The 23,199-nt window shown below is 35.5% G+C and overlaps 1 protein-coding gene and 1 pseudogene across 1 annotated transcript in view; both read left to right on the plus strand.

Moving 5' to 3' along the window:
- The window catches only part of LINGO2 (leucine rich repeat and Ig domain containing 2), a 1,121,241-nt gene that overhangs the window by 663,261 nt on the left and 434,781 nt on the right, over window positions 1-23,199 (plus strand). Inside the window, exon 4 of the mRNA XM_033122203.1 lies at window positions 2,021-2,102. The gene's annotated coding sequence lies outside the window, so the exon portion shown is untranslated. The remainder of the gene's footprint in view (window positions 1-2,020; window positions 2,103-23,199) is intronic.
- Window positions 5,410-5,713, plus strand: LOC117031669 (cysteine-rich PDZ-binding protein-like; annotated as a pseudogene).

Raw genomic sequence — 23,199 nt, forward strand, 5'->3', positions numbered from 1 at the left:
TCCTGTCTACATGGATCCCACATTCCAGTGAGGAAGAAAGATATCAGACAAGTAAGCAAATAAGTTAAAAATATCTTAGGGGACATTTTGGAGTGTTGAGAAAGTGACTTTTGAACTAAGATCTAAGGCATGAAAAGGATCCAAGTGCTGATCATTCCAGGTTTTGATTTCCTAAAAAGCAAAGTCTTTCGTTGCAGGAGACCATGTTTTATTAGAGGAAGAGTATGTTGCAGCCTAATAATAATGAGAGAAAACTGTATGAGATAATATTTGAGAGGTAGACTGCAGCCAGTTCATGTTACAGCTTATAGGCCATGATAAGATAATTAGGTAATTCCAAGTGTAATAGAAAGCCATTGAGGAATGTTACTCAGGATAGTAAAATGATTTATGCTATAAGAAAAGCTCCCCTGGCTACAGTGTGAGCAATGGATTACAGGAGGGGTCACGAGTGGGATCAGTTGGAATAGATAGAAGAAGGCTCTTGCTGTATTCTAGGTGATACATGGTGGTAGCTTGAACTGGTGAAAGGAGAGAGCTGTATGGATTCCAACTATTAGGCTACATAATTGTCATCGAAAAGGAAGTTATTAAAAAGATCTCCACGTTTCGGAGTTGAGTCCAAGTAGATGTGTTGATTCCCTGTGAAGAGAGGGAAAACACAGAAAGGCACATGGGGAAAATCAAAAGTTCCAGTTTGGATTAAGTTTGAAAGGTAATAGTAGATAACGTGGAGATTAAAAGCATGGGCTCTGGGAAAAGTTCAAATCCTACTGTATGGACTACTAGCAATGGATCTTGAATAATTTACATAAACTGCACCTCAGTTTTTTCGTCTTTAAAAATAATGAGGTTAAAATACCTACCTTACAGGATTGTTGTAAATATTAAATTAGGTAATTCCTATAAAATGATAAAAACCATTCCTGAAACACTGTAAGCAACAAAATAATAATCACTATTATTACTGGTCACACAAGTAGCAATGTGAAGCAGAAAATCTAGTTTACAAGTTTTTGGAAGGAAAGTGATTGAAAGTGATTTAAATAAATTATAATTATTTAAAAGTGTATTAGTGTCAAATTAACAGATTGTACACCTTAAATTTGCACAATGTTCTATGTGAAATATATTTCAATAAAAAAGAAAACATTTCAATAAAAAAGAGAACCTTGTTACACTTATTCTGAGTGAATGATAAATATCCTATAATAGCTTTTACTGTTTTTTTGCCAATTTAGCTTTCTCTCTCTTCTTTATCTCTCTGTTTTTGTGGATTGCAGAGGATAATTGAGGTGGAGTGTGAAGTAGCATAAGAAGGAAAAGACTCATCATGAAAATGGAAAAGTCATATTCTTATTCTAAAAAAAAACAAAAGTTTCATTTTCCATTTTCAACATTACAATTACTCTAACAGTAGATTCAAACCTTTAATTGATTGTATTTAAATCTTCCTGCATAAATAGACCATGATTATTTTTGATAACAGTTTTTCAGATTCATTCAATTATTAAATACTGAAACCACAAGGCGTAATCTGTGACCTGTATGTTGACTTCATTGTCAAATGTTTAACCTTTGAAATGGCAGGTTTATGGCCACAGCAAAAATACTTTCTTTTTCAGGTCGGTTTTCTCCTTTTCTGCAAACAACTACATTATAACAACATCCTAGTTTGCCTTCTGGGGCTAAAAATCTTCAAATATATGAATGTATTTCACATGAGTTTCATTCATTCGTTTAATAAACAATGAAAGTAATTTAATGAATGCCTCAGTGATAGACACTTTGTTATGTTCTGCCAATTCCAAGAGAAACATGTCAAAACACTTGCAAAAACCCCAAACATGTGAAGTGAGTTCATCTCTATTGTGTTGCTTTAAAAAGCTTTATAAAATGGGTATTATGTAAATTTGAATTATTATTGTTTTGGTCGTTGATATCCAGAGATCCTTCTAGAAGCAAGTAGCATTTTTATTTTTACATTTAAAAAATTTTTTTTTTATTTATTTTCTGGCAGCCTTGAAGGGTCATGTGAAGAAGCTCAGAGCAAAACACTGAAAGTGGCCCTGTCAGCATGAGGACCCCAACAAGTCAAACTGGTAAGTGAAACAAGTGATCCATAGGTATCCTTTCATGTGTGTCATTAAATCTGTTGATAGTTTCTCTTCTGCAAAAAATCCTCAGAGTTTACAAACAAAAATGAGAGTACTTCTAGAAGAAGAGTGCCCGTAAAATTTATGTTCTTCATTACTTAGAAGTCCTTAGGGAGGTGGTATTCTGTGGGAAAAGTTACCAATTTAGTTATAAACAGACATGGATTTAAAGTAGTTATATGACCTTGTTAAAATTGCTTAATTGTTTGAGTCTTAGTTTCTTTATTTTAAAATGGACATTATGGTAATCATCTTTTTTATGTTTTCTTATTAACTAAGTAAGATATTGCATGTAAACAATCAACTCATTTCTTAGCATAGAAAAAGAGCTTAAAGATAGGACTAATATTTATTAAATACTTTCCACGTGCCAAGTACTAAATGCTAAATACTTCACTGCGCTATTTTGCGGAGTACTCACAATGACCCTTAGAAGCAGAAGCTAGTATTACTCTCATTTTACAGATGAAGAATCTGCCATTGACAGATTATTTGACTTGCCTTTAAATCACACCCTACTCTCTGAGACAGTTGTTTGAGTGCAGTTCTGTCTGATGCCAGAGTGTGTGTTCTTATGTTTATTCATGAAGTCAACAAATACTTATTGGATATCTAAAAATGAGAACCTTTTTTTTTTTTTTAGCAAAAGTGTCATGCTATTTCCCAGATGATTTCTATTTAGAATGTAACTGTATATTTATATGAGTTGTTATGGTTAATAAATAATTTATGAATAAGTTATTTTACTTAGTGTTCAAATACTCTGTGTAAAAGACAAGGTAGGGATCATTACTAATATTGTTACAGATAGAGAAATTGAGGTCCCAAGAGGTGTACTGGCTCACTGGATATCTTATAGTTCAGTACTTCTCAGACTTTCTGGTTAAGGATCAGTGTATTTTTAATCCAATGAAGACTGAATGCTTTTGTAAAATTACTAAAGAATAATTATTTTAAAAATGAAATGATTAAAAGGCAGACACAAAATACAAAAGTTCACATTTTTATTGTATATTACATATATTCTATGTGTTATATAGAATAATAATAATTCTATAGGCATAAAATTACTCTATGAAATGGCTATCAACTTTTTTAATGCTTTCTCGCCGTTTCCATGTTCCTCATGGTACAGACCACTTAGCATTTGCAGAGTAACCCTAACCTGTAGACCAGACAGTAAACCATATGAAACTGATACAGCTGATGGTAGGCAACTTTAACACACAATCCCACCCCATCCATCTTCTAGTCCAGGAATTTTCATATTACTCCACACCACCTCAACAAACAGCAAGAAACCTGTTTTATGGTCTTACAGACAAGAAGATCACATTCCAAATTGTTCACATGAAATGGGTACAAGAAAACTGACAATGCCAAAACATCTTACAGGAGTAATATGAAACAATTGACATGAAAAAAAGTGGGCAAAAAAACACTTGGAAGCTATAGAAATAATTTATTTTAAATTTATTTAAAAGACTTTATTGAAAGACTTCCCCAAGGTATATATATTTTTTTCTTTTCTTTTTTCAATTTGTTTACTTTTTGAAAAGAAAAAGGAGGTTATATTTAGAAGACTGGGCTTTGTCAGTCCCCAGGCAATACATAGGCCTCGTAAACTTCTTAAAGAGATAAAAGTGGATTGGGGCCAGCTGTGAAATGAAAATGAAGTCATCCCCCCACCACACTGGAGGGGCCAGCAAATATAATAAATGTTACTTATTCATTTCAGAAACTACCAAAGAAAATTGCAGCACTTTCAGTACAAAGTAAAATGTACATTGAGTCAGCAATGAAAATTTACTTTGTAGGATGGTTTTGTGGCTTTCTCAGTTCTGCTGAAATAGATCCAAATATTTACAAGTGCTATTTTATTAATAACTATTTTGCCATCTGTGTCGAAGTAATATTGCACAGATGTTCAGGAATAACTTTTGGTTGTGAGAAAATATTAGAGGAAGGTTCAATTTTTCTCCAAATGATGCTGATGGAATAATTTTTTATCATAGTTTAAGATGTCAGAAATAGTAGTTGTTATTGTTTTAAAGTTCTATCACATAAACAGTCCTCGATGAAGCTTAAAGTGGCTGTAAGTACATAGAGAAAGATGAAAATTTATGACCACATTCAAAACTGAGACTTTCAGCCAATCTATTAATTAGCTTCTGGGAAGACTCCACACTGTGAAACTAAAATTCACAGTCTGTAGTAGAGCAAAGTTATGGTCTTAAATAATATAGCAAGACTCTATGCTCCTCACGTACTTTCTGTCCCCGAACTCACAGATCCAAGATTCATATCATTCAGAAAGTTAGGCAGTCATTCGTGGGCAACCCTCTTCAATCAATGCCCTGAATCGAAGGACAGAGAGAGAAATAGTCCGAAAGTCATTGTAGGTATGGTGATAATAGGAGTAGATGCAGTTGTACGTGTGTGTGTGTGTGTGTGTGTGTGTGTTTATGTGTGTGTATAATAACACTCTATCAGATCAGGACAGAGTACCACACAATGGGGAGAGAAGATGGTCCACCAACACTGTAACAGAGGTGCTTTATTTGAATGCCTGTTACTCATTGGAATTTGGCCCTGAGGTTGTTCACAACCTGCCCTTTAACTGTGAAGCTCAGACGCTTTCTGCTGAACACCAAGTTACCAGTATGGCCAAGGGCTGAGGCTCAGTCTCCTGACTTGTCTGTTGAAAAACACTACCTTTCAATAGATTTCATCACATTCTCATATCAGTAAACAAACAACAGCAACAACACCATAAAAGCCAAACATAATTTGGATAATGATTACTTGAAATGGGAAGTTAAAGCCTCAGAGGTAAGCCATATATGGAATAATGAGTTAGTACAGAATCCAGAAACATATTTTAGAAACATTTTTGTCATCTTTAAATATGCATCCATTGACTTAGAAATAAAAACCATAGAGATTGAAAAAAGTTGAAATGCAAAGACTTGGAAAGAAACAGAAAATTAAATGGAAGAATGAAATCTGCCTTTGAAGCAGCGAATAATATAATAAGATTTGTGGAAAACAAACTGAAGAAGCACTCCTAGAATTCAGAGGACGAGGACAATCAAAGAAAATGATGAGACGAAAAAATGACCAACATGCAAAACAGAAATCAAACACGTAGGTGATTATTCATGAAAAAAAAGATAAAAAGAATAACTCAAAGAGAAGCACTAATTAAAGAATCACACCAGGCTTCTGATGCCAAGGGAACCATCATGGAAGGATGGTGTGCGAAAAACGTGAAAAGAACTTGGTACTGTTATCACTGCAGATACGTGGAAAGATGGTACAAGGACTACCACAGGAAGTTGTGGAAAACGTCTGAAAGAAAATAAAGATTTGACCCAAAAAAAGCAAGATTCAGTCCCTATGGAAAGAATAAGTTCTCTACTTGCAGAATTTGTAGACATTCTGTGAACCAATCGGGTTCTCATCACTGCCAGGGCTGTGCCTACAAAAAGGGCATGTGTGCCATGTGTGGAAAAAAGGTTTTGGATACCAAAAACTACAAGCAAACATCTGTCTAGATATATCGATGAAGTTTCTGGCTTTCTATATGATTTTGTTTTCTGCTTTAAATTTTCATGGCATGTCATAGATGTTCAAGTTACAGAATAACGTGTTTCAAGATAGTAAATTTAAACCAGGGAAGTTGATTGCTCTTCATTCTTTTGTTCTCAAGAAGTTCTGAATAGCAACAATGTAACTAGTCTCCCACCTCATGTTATTTTCCTTAAAGCATCTTATTGAATTGGAATGAGTGGCAAATTTAACAACAACAACAACAACAACACATATATTTTTTCCCAGTTCTAAATGCACTTTTCCTTTAATTAAAATGTATTAGGGTGACAATGGTTAGTAAAATTACATAGGTTCCAAGTGTACAATTCTGTAATACCATCTACACATCACATTGTAATTCTTCTCTCTGTACTTTATTTATAAGTATTGCAAGAGTGAGGAAGAGATGATTGATATTTTCTCAGAACTTGGCATTCAGACTTATAATTCCTTCCTCATTCCCTTGTTGGTTGCATAGTTCTTAGAATCAGCAGTCCCTTAATTAATTGCATCTTCACAGGGTATTTAAATATCTGAGACCATTATTGCTAGATGGTTCCTTAGTAATTATCCAAGACCCAAATCAAACACAAGTTGTACTTATGATTTTTGAAAATTAGTTCTTGAAGCCAAAGTGCTAATACCTTTAATATGAGAACAAGAACACAAGGGACACCCCATATATGCCCAAATGAATACACTGGATTTCAGAAAAACACATACTACACATATGACCTTGAATTCACACTACCAGGAGAGTCAGGAGAAGAATGCTCATTCATGGTGATGTGTAATGAAAATAAATCACCAGTCTTTGGGAAAGCTCTTTGAAGCAGAAACCAAACTTCTTTTACTTCCACCATGCCCTCCCGCCACCACGAAATTAAAAAAAAAAAAAAAAAAAAAAAAAAAAAAAAAAAAGAACAAAGCAATTATTTTGATTCTAAAAAAACAAACAAGCAAAAAAAGAATTACAAGAAGAAAAATCTTGCTCAAGAAAGAAATGGAAAGGGTTTTCACCACTCTAGAATTTATTTGCTAAGATCTGAGATCTTTTTTTATATTGCATGGGAATTTCCTATTCTTTAAAAGTTAGGAAAATCTAACAGTAAACCAAGACAAAAAATTTTGAATCTGATAGTTTTTTTTTTTTTAATGTAATACTTCTAGACTATAGAAACTTAGTCTATTCAGATTTTCTTGTTTATCTTAAACAATTTTGGTAATTTGTGTTAAACTAGAAAATCTATCAATGCTGAGTAATTGTCCATGTATAAATCAATATATATGTATAATTATATATTTATATATATTATATATATATTTAAAAATATATATTATTATACATTTATACATTTATATATTTATATATAATATATACATATATTATATATAATAATATATATAATAATGTATAATATATATATATTATTTATATATATATATAAAACAGGACTTGAAGTAAAGCCACCAGTGGAATAATTAAGTGATTTTTATTGTTCTATTTTAATCTCTTCTATGTTTTCTGACATATAAATTAATCATATAGTATTGGTTAATGAAAGACTCATTGAAGTATTCTTAACAATGCACACATAATAAGTGAACAACTCAATAAATTATCGCGATCAGAAAGTCCATATACGTGTGTAATAACCACTCATATTAGGAAATAAAACATAACCAACATGATTGAAGATACTCTTTTTTCTAAGTCATGAATCCCAATATTCCAAAAGGTAAACACTTTCCTGAATTTTTATACATTGTTTCACTTTTTCTGAGTTTTATATAAGTTGAATGATAGAGTATATACTTGTTTTGTTGTGTGGCCTCTTGCTCTCAATATTAATCTCAATATGTGAGATTTCTATGTGTAACAGTAATTTAATTTTCAATGCTGCATACTATTCCATCATGGCATTTGTGGTTCTTAGATTATTTCTTTTTCTTTTTAAGATTTTTATTAAAATATAGCCAACATACAATATTATATTAGTTTCAGGTATACACCACAGTTATTCAGCAGTGCTTGCCTGGCACTATACATAGTTATTACCATATTATTGATTATATTCCCTGTACTTTACATCTCCATGACTATTTTATAACTACCTATTTCTGTATTTCTTAATCCCTTCACCTTTTTCAACCTGGCTCCACCCTCCCTCCCATCTATCACCCCAACAAATCTAATACTTATCTGACACCATACAGTTATTACGATGTTATTGACTATATTCCTTATGCTATATCCTACATCCCCATGACTACTTTGTACTTCTTAATCCCTTCCCCTTTTCCACCCACTTCCAAACCCCCGCCTATCTGGCAACCATCCAAATGTTCTCAGTACCTATGAGTTTGTTTCTGTTTCATTTATTTATTTTGTTTTTTAGATTCCACTTATAGCTGAAATCATATGACATGTGTCTTTCTTTGACTTACTATCCTCAGCACAATACCCCCTAGATCCATCCATGTTGTCATAGATGGCAAAATTTCATTCTTATTTTATGGCTGAGTAATATTCTATTGCATATATCTACCACCTCTTCTTTATCCATTGATCCATTCAGGAACGCCCAAGTTGCCTTTATATCTTGGCTATTGTAAATAATGCTGCAATGGATGAGCACATCCCCTCAAAGTAGTATTTTGGGTTTCTTCAGATAAATATCCAGAAGTGGGATTACTAGGTCCTTCTTTGTCACTTGTTATAGTCTTTGATTTTAAAGTCTATTTTGTCTGGTGTAAGTATTGCTACTTCAGCTTTTTGTTTGTTTCCATTTTCATGAAATATCTTTTTCCCATCCCTTTACTTTCAGTCTGTGGGTGCCTTTTGATCTGAAGTGAGTCTCTTGTAGGCAGCATATGTAAAGATCTTGTTTTCTTATCCATTCACCCCCCTATGTCCTTTGATTGGAACATTTCATCCATTTATGTTGAAAGTAATTGTTGATAGCTATGTAGTTATTGTCATTTTATTAGTTACATTTTTTACTTGTTTTTTTTTTTTTTTTTTTTTTTTTGGTACTAAGGAAGTCCCTCTAAGATTCTTTGTAATTCTGCTTTGGAGGTGATAAACTCCTTTAGCTTTTTCTTGTCTGGGAAGCTCTTTCTGTCCTTTAATTCTAAATAATAGCTTTGCCGGGTAGAGTAATTGTAATTGTAGGTCCTTGCCTTTCATCACTTTGAATAGTTCATGCCAACGGTCTGCAAAGTTTCTGTTCAGAAATCAGCCGATATGAGGATTCCCTTGCAGGTAACTAACTGCTTTTCTCTTGCAGCTTTTAAGATTCACTCTTTGCCTTGAACCTTTGGCATTTTAATTATGCTGTGTCTTGGTGTTGGCCTCTTTGGGTTCATCTTGTTTGGGACTCTCTGCACTTCCTGGGCTTGTTTATGTATTTTCTTCACCAAATTAGGGAAGTTTTCCATCATTATTTCTTCAAATAAGTTTTCAATTCCTTGCTCTCTTCTCCTTCCAGTGCCAATAAAATGCAAATGTTGGTATGCTTGATGTTATCCCAGAAGCCCCTTAAACTTATTTTCCTTATTTTTTGAATTATTTTTTTTTCTTGGGTGTTTTCTGCTGCTTATCTTCTAACTCACTGATTCAGTCCTCTGCTTCATCTAATTTACTGCTGATTCCCTGTAATGTAGTCTTCATTCCCATTATTGTATTCTTTATTTCTGACTGGTTCTTTTTCATGTTTTCAATCTCCGTTTTTATGTTTCTTATCTCTTTATTGAAGTTCTCCATGAAATCACTGAACATTCTTATATTTTTATAGTTATTTTTCTGGAACTTTGTTCTGTTCTTTTATTTGGGACATGATTCTTTGTCTTTCCATTTCAGCTGCATCCCTGTATTTGTTAGGTAGGGCTGTTATGTTTTCTGGTCTTAGTACAGTGGCCTTAGGTGGTAGGTGTGCTGTGGGGCTCAGTGATGCAGTCTTCCTGGTCACCTGAGCCACATACTCCAGGTGTGTCCCTTGTGTGGGTTATGTGGGCCCACTTTTTATAGTTGAGCCTTGGTTGCTGTTTGTATATCAATGGGAGGGACTGAGCCTTGGGCTCATTGGTTGTGAGCCCTGGCCATGACTACATTGGAGATGTGGAGCAGGGGCTGACCTACAAAGCAGGATCTGCGTCAGCAGGGCTCTGGTGTCTGCCTAATCTGCTCCTTGGGTGTGTCATCCTTGGAGGTGGCTGGGTGATGCTCCAGCTCGTTTCAAAGATTGACACTGGGGTCTCCAGCCCCAGGTCCACCTGGGAGGGGGCTGCTGCAGATCAAGGTCAACTGCAGCCTGTGCCCCACTCAGAGGCACCTGGCAGGGGCCACAAAGCAATCCACAGATGGCTGCCATCTGTGCAGTGCTTGGAAGTGCCTTGAGAGGCCTAACTGTGAACCAAGGCCAGCTGCCACTAGTGCTGGACTTACGGATGCTCAGCCAGAGATGCAGGACAAAGTCAAGCCAGATGCTGCTCGTCTGCGTTCTGCGAACCTTTGAGAGACCCTAGGAAAGTCTGCAGCATGAGCCAAGGCAGGCAGTTTATATGAAAAAAGCCACTGGAAGCGGCTTGGGTGTGTTGGAACGTTGGGTGAAGTCTTGAATCACCAGGGCGTGGCAAACCAATGATGTCAGTCAGCTTAATGGAGTCTCACATATAGCAACTGCCTATGCTTGCGTCCTCGTGCTGGCAAGGAGGAGGGCTCAACATGGATAAGAAAACAAGATCTTTACATATGCTGCCTACAAGAGACTCACTTCAGATCAAAAGACACCCACAGACTGAAAGTAAAGGGATGGGATAAAGGGCTCAAAGGAAAAATGGCTTCTGCCAGGTCCTCTGTCCAGGAGTAAGCTGCTCCTCCTCCTCGCCCATCCCAAGCCAGACAATTCAGTTCCCCTCCGTATGTCCCTGTTGCCTCTCCTGCTTCTAACCCCAGTCTGGAGTTCAAAGCCAGTGACTCCTTCGGTAAGTCCCTTTAAGAGGAGCACCTGGGAGTGCAGCTGCCCTTATCTAATTCAGCCACAATCTCCGCCAGTTTTCACAGCCATAAGTTATGGGGACCTCTCTCCCTGGCACTGGCTGTGAAAGGTCTGTGACTCCTCTCTCCTCGGGGGGAGGATGTGTTAGGGGGGACCTCTGCAGCTGAGATAACTCTCCCAACTTTTAATGGTCACATGAGGGTGTGGGACCAGCCCGTTCCACATCTCTGCCCCTCCTACCCAGTCTTGACGTCACCTCTTCTGTATGTCTGTAGTTGTAGGGCTTTGAGTCAACAAGATTTCAGGTCATTCTCAATCATGGTTGTTTTGTAGTTCAGTTGTAATTTTGATGTGGCTGCGAGAGAAGGTAAACACAGCATTAACCTACTCTGCCATCTTGACTGGAACTTTCTCTTAGATTCGTATACATGTCTTTTAGGACATGTGGATGTGCACATTTTTGTGCGACATACAATTACTTATATGTGGCTTATATATTAATTTCTGGTACTATCAGTTTCCTAAACTGGTGTACTATTTTGCATTCCCACTGGCAAAGTATAAAAGATCTAGCTGTTCCACATCTTTACCAATACTTGGTGATTATTAGGGATTTTTATGTTAGTCATATTGGTGGGTGTGTTGTGGTATCCCATTTTGGTTTTTAATTAACATTTCCATAATCACCAATAAGGGTGGTATTTCTACAACACAACAGGCATCCCCTAGATAATCTCAAATTTAAAAGCAAATGGAAATGTAGAGTACGCATTAAGAAAGATAGTAGCTTTATTCACCTCCATTGAATGAGCATTCAGGCTAAGGGACATAAATTTCCCCTTTACACAGGAAAAAACATGTAAAAACCTATATCATTAAGTGTGCAAGCCTGACAATCTCAATTCACCTTAAAATTCAACGTATCAATTTTGTTCAAGTTTTAGTTTCCCATTAGCTAATTAATTCATCACAGTCTATCAGTTTTGTCTTGTTTCATTGGGTATGAACCAATCTTCTGACAGCAGAATCACAGTTGAATAGTGATGGTTAGCGTTTACTACAGGAGAGTGATTGCACACTCCATTTCTGTGTTGGGAAAACTAATTATTCATCCAACCACTTGAAACTAGGATGGCACATGGGCAATAGGCATGAAAACGGTGCGGCAGGGCAGCATGATTTTGACGGAGGGCCTAGGACTCTCACCCATGCAGCAAGAGTGACAGCTCCATCCCTCTCCCAAGCGTTTCCTCTGGTTGGCTTTGTGATGGTTCATTTGCTTTAATACTATTAGTTTCCAAACAGTGTGAGAGCTTGGTTGATACGTTATTGAGACAATTTCGATGTGCACAATTTGATACTATGTTGTCTGTCAAGTGGCATGCTTTTTTTTTTTTTTAATGAAACTGTGTTATCATAAATTAGCTAGATCAGATTTGTGGTTGCCAGAGGCAGGGAGTGTGTTGGGAGAGCAGGTGATGTAGAATAGGATGAAGGTGATCACAAGGCACAAACTTCCACTTATAAGATAAATAAGTATCGGAGATATAATGTGCAACATGATGGCTATTATTAACACTGCTGTATAATGTATTTTAAAGTTTTTAAGAGAGTAGATCCTAAGAGTTCTCATCACAAGGACAAAAAATTAATGTTTATGTGAGATGATGGTTGTTAACTAAACATTGTGGTAATTATTTCACTGTAAATATAAGTCGAGTCATTATGCTGTACACCTTAAACTTATACAATGCTGTATGTCAAAGATATGTCAATAAAACAGAAAAAAACTAAATTAGCCAAATCCAAGTGCATTTGTATTGAAATAAAATATGCAAAATATAAAACTTACCATCTTAACCATTTTTACTTGCATAGTTCTGTGATATAGTTCTTTGCATTGTTAGGCAACTGTCACCACCATCCATCTCCATAACTTTTGCATGTACTAACTTCAATCACATACAAACATTCTACTCTTTTTAAACATTCCTACACACATGTGCTCACGCGTGTGTGCACACGAGGTCTGACCATTAAGTTCGCGAACTTGGTGCAACGACGTTGCTAACCTTTTTTGGATATCAGAAGGATTATTCATTATGAATTTGTACCAACTGGACAAACAGTTCACCAAGTTGACTATTTGGAAGTGCTGAAAAGGCCGCATGAAAAAGTTAGGCGATCTGAACTTTTAGCCAACAGTTCAGGTCTCTTGCATCACGACAATGCACCAGCTCACACGGCACTGTCTGTGAGGGAGTTTTTAGCCAGTAAACACATAACTGTATTGGAACACCCTCCCTGCTCAGCGGATCTGGCCCCCAATGACTTCTTTCTTTACCCAAAGATAAAGGAAATATTGAAAGGAAGACATTTTGATGACATTCAGGACATCAAGGGTAATACAACGACAGCTCTGATGGCCATTCCAGAAAAAGAGTTCCAAAATTGATTTGTAGGGTGGACTAGGTACTGCAGTCAGTGCATAGCTTCCCAAGGGGAATACTTCAAAGGTGACCATAGTGATACTCAGTAATGAGGTATGTAGCACTTTTTCTAGGATGCGTTCGTGAACTTAATTGTCTGACCTCACACGCGTTTGTGTGTGTGTGTGTGTGTGTGTGTGTGTTTGTGTAGTGTTTACCCATTAACATACAGTTATAATTATTTTGTATGAATGTGTCTTTTAAATTCTGTAGAAAATAAAAAGTAATATTACAAACCAAAATTACAATAATATTGTTATTTATATTTGTCTGCATATTTACTTTTACCATAGAACCTTATGTTTTTCATGTGACTTTGGGTTACTCTCTACCATATTTTCATTTCAATATAAAAACTCCCTTTAAGATTTCTTGTAGGGAAGACCTAGTGGTAATGAACTGTCACAGTTTTTGTTTCTTTGTTTTTTGGTCTGGGAATGTCATAATTTTTCCTTCATTTCTAAGGACTGTTTTGCCAAATACAAAATTAGGTTAATATATTTTTGTTTTCTTTTAGCATTTTAAATACATCATCTTACTGCCTTCTGGCCTGCAAGATTACTGATGAGAAATACACTGATAGTCTAATGGAATCCCTTGTATGTGATAAGTTATTTTTCTCTTGCTACTTTCAAGATTCTCTGTTTTTGGCTTTGGATAATTTGAGTATAATGTTTCTCAGTGTAGGTGTTTTTTTTGGTTAACCTTCTTGGAGTTTGTTGAACCTCTTGTATTTATAGATTTATGTATTTCCTCAAATTTGGGATGTTTTCAGCCATTATTTCTTCATATAATCTGTGTGTCCCTTCTCTCTCTCTTCTCTTCTTGAGACTTCCATTATACATATATTGGTCTAAGCACACTTATGTGAATCCCACAAGTCCCTTAGGCTCTGTACACTTTTCTTTATTCTTTTTTTTTTTTTTTTTTGTTCCTCAGACTCAATAATTTCAAATAACCTGTCTTCCAGCTCACTGATTCTCAAACTTCCTGTTTGAGGCTTCTGTTGAACCCCACTAGAAAATATTTCAATTCAGTTATTGTCATTTTCAGCTTCAGAATTTCTATTTGGTTATATTTTATTATTTTTAACACTTTTTAAATTCTCATTCAGATACCATTTTTTTCTGAATTTCCTTGACTTCTCGGTCCACGGTTTCCTTTAGTTCCTGTAGCATATTTAAGACAGTTGTTTTCAAGTCTTATCTAATAACTGATGCACGTGTTTCTTCAGGGACCGTTTCTGGAGAGTTATTTTGTTCCATTTAATGGGCTATATTTCTGTTTCTTTAAATGCCTTGTTATTTTTTGTTGAAAATTAGGTGTTTGAAAAAGGTGCCACATCTCGTAGTCTTTATAGACTTGCTCCTACAATGGAAGAACCTCACCAATAAGCCTAGTATAAAGGCTTAGGCCTTCTCAGGCCTTTTTTGAGCATGTGTCCTCTCTGTGTGTTTGATTATATTTTCTCCCCCCTCTAGCCCATAAACACTGTAGATTTTTCATTTGTTTTACAAGCTCTTACAAAGCTATCTTACTCAATCTGTCATTGTTCACTCACTATATCTGTGGAATATCAGAGCATGGAAGTTCCTAGTTCAACAATATGCTAATGTCAGCCATGGCTGCTTTTAAAGTCCTAATTTCCGGAAGAGTCTTACCCCAGCTTCTTCTTACTGCCCTCGGTGTTCCCTTGTGTTATTTTGCCCATTATAGCTTACTCCAGGCTTCTGTGGGTTTTCAGTGCCCTGGCAGTTTTTACACACCTGCCACTGCTTTACGGGGCTTCCAACCTGTAAGCTAAACTATGCTGCCCTTTCCCTGTCTAAGTTCTAAGTCAGGTGAGACAGAATCCAGTTGTCAGTCAATGCACAGACAGATGAGAACATTGCAAATATGTTCTGCTTGGCTCTTTCGGGCTCAAGAGAGGGAAGTAAAATTTGGGCCACTTCTTCCTAACCGCACAGGGGAGGGAATGGCGCAAGGGTGAGCCATGTCCACAAAATTTCCTACCATTTTAAATGTTCCTCTCCTTGACTGGACATTTGCTTGGTTTCCATAGATCATTGCTAGTTTCCAGAGCTCCTATAAAGTTGTTTTAATCAATGTATAGACCGCGCCCATGGGGGAATAAAGGCTTGGAGATTCTGAGTACACAGTCTTCTTGATGAAACTTTTTAAAGTTTTGATTCAAATGCTTTTTGAATGTAATACAGTGTTGTCATTTCAAAGGAAAAGATCAATTTGCTACATGATTCTTATTTGTATTATATGTCAGTAAGTATTATTGAATTAGCCTTTTTTAAAAAAAGTTCCAGTAAATCAGCCAGTTTCTACTCAACAAAAATAGTATATAAATAATTCACAATGTTATTTACTTAAATTTTATTCTAGTTTTCTAGTTTTAATTAATTCTTAGTTCAAATATGAAACAGTGTTATGACCTCATTTTTGAAGGAGAGGGAGCCTGTTATGATGTTTAAGGAATTATGGTTTATTATGGACATGATTTCATCCTTGATATAGATGAATTCCAATGACTGAAAAAGATGTTATAAACCTGTCCTCGTAGGAGTGGTAAGAATCATTCAGGTGTTTGTGTCAACGCTGTTTCTACTACATTGCTTGCTACTCTAACATCTGACTGAAAGGGGAAAGAGCTGAGATTAGGAGTCAATTAAGTTGAAGTTATTTTTGTTGGTAGATCAAATCCACCATTTTGTCTCTGTCTTAACACCAGAGTTAGTTTGGAGTTAATTCTGTGTAAGCAGTAATTTTAGTATGTTTTCATCAATGCATGGCGCCATCTCCATAGTTAATCAATATGCATGCGATATAGAGTTGTTTGGATAATTTTATTTATGCCTTCCATTAGATTTAATAAAAGAAACAAAACTTGTAATTCAAGTAACAATTATAGTGAAATCAATGCTCTACTGAAAATCTTAATGTAGAGAGCTATAATAAATTTTATATAACCATGTCCTTCACTTTAAAATAAAAAGCTAATGATGGCCTCAATAATTGCTAAAAGAGTTTATTTATTAAACAAAAGAGTAATAAGAATTGAGAGAAATTATGGAGATTATGATCCATTCATTTAGGCATGTTTATTTCCCCCAAGGTTATATCCTAGATGTCATTTATAGATTTCTCCCACCAATATAGCTTTCAAAATAGGAATAATTGTAATTACATTCACTGAGCTGCATGTTTAACATGTGCTTCAGAAACAAAAATCACTGGATCTAATAGCCATGTAAATCAAATGAAAGCATCCATTAATGGGAGTTGTTAAAAAGAAAAGAATTGAATACCCATTCATCCAAACAACTATAACGTAAAACTTAGATTTATTTTGTATTAATGCATGTTTATTCTTCAAGAAAACTAAACATGGAAAAGCCCTTCTGATTTTTTTTTCTGGTAGAAAAAAAAATAAAAGAGAAACAGTTATATTGTAGTATTGGAATAGAGTTTATGCCTAGATTCTGTGGTAATTGAATGTCTTTAGTTAATTATCATACAAAAAATATATCTAAACATATCTAAACATTTTGTTATGAAATAAATGTTCATGGCATACACTATTAGAATTGTGAGGTGAAATACGTTTCTCTGGACAGAATGACACCTTCTTCCCAACCTTAAATTTTAGGGAAATGTTTTGTCCTGATGAATTCTGCAGAAAACCCTGCTAAGATACTGATCTGGAAAATTCATCGCAACATTCTTGATATTATATCACTGATGGATTCTCTTCTAATAGAGACATAATGTGAAGTACACTAAGATGAAAACAGGCTCATTTCCTATAGATTCAAATAAACAAAAGAATAGTTTTTATTATGACAGGAAGGAATGAATACAAGGTGTTTTAAATTGATAAGTTCTATTGAGATTTTTTTCCCTGCCAAGTGCACTCAATTAAACAGCTAATGAAGACTTACCTCAATTTCATTGAATCACTATACATTACTTTCATTTCATTTTTGTCATTGAATTATAAAATTCCCTGCAAGCTCATCTTGGTTTCCTCCCCTTTCCTGAAGGTGTACCAAAGGACTGGGTTATTTGTTTATCTGTTTATTTTTCATACAACTGCACATACTCAAGAACATAATGCACATATATTCTCTGAATAAGCTGAAGTAGAAGCGCATGATTTTTCATTTATGGCAGCCCAGCTGACCATTCTACAGACCATTGTCTGCTAACTTCCAAGGTTAAATCCCTTTTATTTACTTAGTCTAAGTTGGCCCTTTCCTGCATGCAGGTCTGACAATTAAGTTCCTGAACTTTTTGCAACAATGTCACTAACTTTTTTTCATATCAGAGGGATTATTCATTATGAATTTGAACCAACTGCATAAACAGTTAACCAAGTTGACTTATTTGGAAGTGCTGAAAAGGCTTTGTGAAAAAGTTAGACGGAAATGACTGAACTTTTCACCAATTCATGGCTCTTGCATCACGTCAATGTACCAGCTCACACAGCACTGTCTGTGAGGGAGTTTTTAGCCGGCAAACAAATAACTGTATTGGAACACCCTCCTTACTCACCTGACCTAGCCCCAATGACTTCTTTCTTTACCCAAAGATAAAGGAAATATGCTTTGAAAGGAAGACATTTTGATGACATTCAGGACATCAAGAGTAATACAACAACAGCTCTGATGGCCGTTCCAGAAAAGGAGTTCCAAAATTGCTTTGAAGGGTGGACTAGGCACTGGCACCAGTGCATAGCTTTCCAAGGGGAGTACTTCGAAGGTGACGGTAGTGATATTCAGCAATGAGGTATGTAACACTACTTCTAGGATGAGTTCGTGAACTTAATTGTTTGAACTTGTAGAAATGGAAAGTACTAATATAGCTATAATCCAGACTTCAGGTAGGCAAAATTGGAAGATAGTTGAATGTTTTCCTCATTTTCACTTTTTATTCCTTTTTGCAATGTGTGTTTGTGTGTGTGTGTGTGTGTGTGTGTGTGTGTGTGATAAATGTCCTCTTACTCTGCCACTCCCATAATAAATCAGTTATATTTTAGGTGTCAGATAAAAATAATTTGATAAATTACTTCACATTAATTCAAAAGTAATGGCTAGGCTCTATTTTATAGTGGCATTTTCTTTAATAAGGACTATTGCATATCTAAGCAAGGAATTATAGGCTCTCATCACATAGACTGGAGGTAATATTTACTTACTCTAAAATTTGTGTGATGATAACATTTGTTGTCCAAACCAAGAAATCCTTGATAATGAAAAGGGCACTGTTTTTTAAATTTTTAATTAAATTTATTGGATGACATTGGTTAGTAAAATTATATAGGTTTCAAGTATACATTTCTATAATACATCATCTGTATATTGCATTGTGTGTTCAGAACCCTGAGTCAGTTCTCCTTCAATCACCATATATGTGATCCCCTTTACCCTCACCCCCCACTCTCCACCCCCCTTACCCTCTCGTAACCACTGAATTATTGTCTATGTCTATGAGTTTTTGTTTCTATTTTTGTTTTTGTTCCTTTGTTGTTTTCAGTTTTATATCCCACATATGAGTGAAGTCATATGGTTCTTGACTTTTTGTGTGAGTTATTTTGCTTAAAATAGTCATCTCAGGATTCATCCATGTTTTTGCAAATGGCAAGATTTCATCTTTTCTTGTGGTACAGCAGTATTCCATTGTGTATATTGTACCACGTCTTCTTTATCCAATAATCTATCGAAGGACACTTTGGTTGTTTCCATGTCTTGGCCACTGTGAATAACGTTACATTGAACACCAGAGCACATATATCTTTATGGATAAATGTTTTCAAATTTTGTGGGAGGTACCCAGAGGAAGGATTGTGGGTCATATGGTAATTCTATTCTTAATTTTTTGAGGAACCTCCACGCTGCCTTCCATAGCAGCTGCACCAGTCTGCATTCCCACCAACAATGTTGAGGGTTCCTTTTTCACCACAGCCTCTCCAATACTTATTACTATTTGTCTTGTTGATAATAGCCATTCTAACAGGTGTGAGGTGGTATCTCACTGTTGTTTTGATCTGTATTTCCCTAATAACTAGTGAATTTAAGCATATTTTTGTATATCTGTTGGCCGTTTGTATGTCTTCTTGGGAGAAGTGTCTGTTCAGGTCCTCTGCCCATTTTTTAATTGGATTGTTTTGTTTTTGTTGTTCGGTTGTATATGTTCTTTACATATTTTGGATATTAGCCCCTTTATTGGAAATGTTGTTTGCAAATATCTTCTCCCATTCTTTTCTTTGCCTCTCTTGCTGTGCAGGAGATTTTTAGTTTGATATAGTCTCATATTTATTTTTGTTTTTACTTCCCTTGTCTTTGAAGTCAAATTTGTAAAATGCTCTCTGAACCCAAGGTCCATAAATTTAGTACCTACGATTTCTTCTATTGTCTTATTGTTTCAGGTCTTATGTTTAGGTCTTTGATCGATTTTGAGTTGATTTTGATATATGGTGACAGATAAGAGTCTAGTTTCTTTCTTTTGCACATGGCTTTCCAATATTCCCAGCACCATTTACTAAAGAGGCTTTCTTTTCTCCTATGTATGTTTTTGGCTCCTTTGTTGAAACTTATTATATCTGCCCATGTATATGTGGGTTTATTTCTCGGTTCTCAATTCTATTCCACTGGTCTATGTGTCTATTTCTCTGCCAATACCATGCTGTTTTGATTATTGTCACTTTGTAGTATAAATTGAAGTCAGGGAATGTGCATTATTAATAAGTACATGAAGATTACAGTGTAAACTAGGATTGTCCCTGGCAAATCAGAGCATGTGGTTCTGCACTCTAAAATGCCATCTTCTAGTCTTAGGCTTCTCTGTCCAAAGTATCTAGCCCTTCGTGTGGTTCCCACAATTTTGCAGGACATATGATATCTTGCAAAACTTAATGTCAAAACAAATGTATGGTAGTGATGATTAAGGTGTCCCTGAGATGGCTTAGAAATCCTAGGACAAGCAATTTTCCAATTTTTAGTCTGAAAATGTTGTTCCATATTAGTACAGTATGTGGTCCCTTGGAAAAATGCACTGACTTGATTTAGTCATTTCTACTCCTCAAAAGCCAAGTTACTCTGAATCCACATTACTTCATTGAGCCTATTCTTCTTTGTCTATAGAGTGGTGGTAGAGTAGGGAAGTAATTAGAATAGAGGATGCCTAAAGATATTTCCAGGACTAGCATTCCATGAGTTTGAGCAAGAATTATGCTAAACTTTCCTACTTCCAATAAATAACACCACAAACTAAAAAAAAGTCATTATACATAATTGATGTGAAATTTTAGATCTCTCTAGTAATGGTTGAAGAGATAGGTGACAGAAATTTCCAACTCCATATTTTCTCCTATTTATTGTCTTTGTTCATGTACCATGTGTGTTTGATCTCCATTAAAAGTGAGATGCCATTGGAAACGGGTACAGTAGTCCCCCATTATCCACAGGGATATGTTCCTGGACCCCCAGTGGATGCCTGAAACCACATGTAGTACTGAACCCTATATATACTATATTGTTTCCTGTACATACCTGCACTTTATGACTTCTCTTTGGCATATCCAAATTGCCAACATCACTACTGTTGTACTTTAGGGCCATAATTAAGTAAAGTAAGGGTGATTTGAACACAAGCACTGTGATGCCATGACAGTCAATCTTAAAACTGAGAAGGCTACTAAGTGACTAAGCGTGTCCAGCATCGATAATTCTCATCTTGGGCAGGACAGAGCGAGATGCATGAAATTTAACTGTGCTACTCAAAGCAGCACACAATTTAAAACTTATGAATTGTTTATGTCTGGAATTTTCCATATAATACTTTTGGACCATGGTTTGCCATGGGTAACAGAAATTGAGGAAAGCAGAACCATAGATAATGGTGGACCATGGTATGAGATTTTTTTTTGTTTAAACCACGACAAATGTTATTACAGCATGTGACCTCTTTTATTGATCATGAAGTGAAAATAAGGGCATCGTTACTTGCTTTACTTATTCCTAAAACATTACTTAAACAACATTATCTGTAATAATTCTGTGTTATTTACAATGAAAAGACTATTATCCTGCAGACCCTTGAAGGGTTTCTGATGATAATAATGGTAGCTCTATAATTAATTGTTCTCTCTTTGCAAAAAATATTAGGTTTTCTGGGAATTCCTTTCAGTTTCTCTGGTTACATGATAAAAAGGTAGTATGGGTTAGGACTAAGGTTAAGTGAATAAATATAAAGATTAGTATTGAGATTAAGGATTACTTTGGAGGATAATCAATACAGGTTTTAGAAGCAGATCCTACTTCAAATCCTGACTCCACTGGTATTGGCTTTGTAAACTTAGAACAAGTTACTTACTGTCTTTGAGCCTTAATTCCATCATGTGTAAAATGAACTGTGGACATCTAATTCACAGAATAGTTGAGAAAATTAAATAAGATGGAAGGAGAACTGACTCGGGGTGGTAAACACACAATGTGATATATAGATGATGTATTATAGAATTATACACCTGAAATCTATGTAACTTTATTAACCATTGTCATCCCAAGAAACTTTAATTAAAAAAATAAGAAGAAGATAAATAAGTTGAATGGTCACAGTCATTGTAATGTCACAGATGTCATACCATTTTCTTTTTCTTGCCTGAGAATCTTGAACAAATACAAGCGGGAACTGTTACATCAACCACTAGTCATTGGATGTTGGTGTCTTTTGTATTCTTTGTCTATGTTAGATACTCATAAACTATCCCCATGTCCTATCTCTCCCCACATTCGAAATGAAAACATTAATGACACTAATTCACAAGCTGTACTGATGTCAGACCAACTGATGCATCAGCTCGTGGGAACTGACTCCTATCTTTCAGGACACCAATGGTAAACATTTGATATTCGTTGGAGCAGTTTACTTGGCTTCCTTTAAGAATCCAACATTCTTTTATAGTATTTTAAAGTTTTTAGTCATTTTTAATCAAAGAAAGTGCATGTGCCCAGCCTAAGCTATGAGTGCTTTATTTGACAGAAAATATGTTACTATCTTTGACAAAATAAATAAAAAATGTAAGATGCCTTACGAGGTTGGAACTCACCATTGTCCAGAAATCGCCCAAATTACTGACAGTGAGGGATGAATGGCTGGAGAACACTGAGGTTGTGAAAAGACTGTTTGTATAACGCTTTAGGCTTCTACTAAGGCAGATCAAGAATTGTCTTATTATCTCGATATTGTATAATACATTTCCAAATGCCCATCTGGAGCATTATTTTGATTTGTATTCCTTTAGAATCAACTTCAATTTTGCAGTACTATCTTCTATCATTTTCTGTTGTTATAAAGTGAATCAAAATATTTGTGGCAAACTGTAGATTTCTCTTGGTGTTAGAGGGAAGAAAAAAGAAGATGGTGATGGTGAAGAAGGACAAGCAGGAGTGGGTTTTGAGTCCAGTTGTTTAGGGTGACATTGTAGCGACAGTGGGGTACCTATGTATGTTTACCCTTTGGAGATTTTTTAAAGTTTGTTAATTTTTAAAATTATTTTTTTTATTTAAAGTTTATTGGGATGGACAATTGTTAGTACAGTTACATAGATTTCAGGTGTAAAACTCAGCCTTGCAGTAGGCTTCTTAGTCTGGATTATAGGCTGCTTGCTAAAAGTGAAGGACGCTACTAGGTTTCCACATAAGAAGAGAGTGCAGTAAGGAAAAAAGGGTGATGGTGGTGGTGGGGGTGACGGGGGAGCTAAAAACCTTGATGCCCACTATTAGAAAAACGTTCTCTCAATGAAAAGATACTATGTTCTATATAGTGCATTTATAACAGGAATTTTTACTTCTCCCTTTGTAAATCAATTCCTTTAGTGTATGGGTATGTTGAAAGGGGTTTAAGATGGGTGGCATTGCACAGTAATATATATTCTCCCAGGAGGACAGG

The sequence above is a fragment of the Rhinolophus ferrumequinum genome, chromosome 12 (genome assembly GCF_004115265.2).
Source record: "Rhinolophus ferrumequinum isolate MPI-CBG mRhiFer1 chromosome 12, mRhiFer1_v1.p, whole genome shotgun sequence".
Taxonomy (NCBI): domain Eukaryota; kingdom Metazoa; phylum Chordata; class Mammalia; order Chiroptera; family Rhinolophidae; genus Rhinolophus; species Rhinolophus ferrumequinum.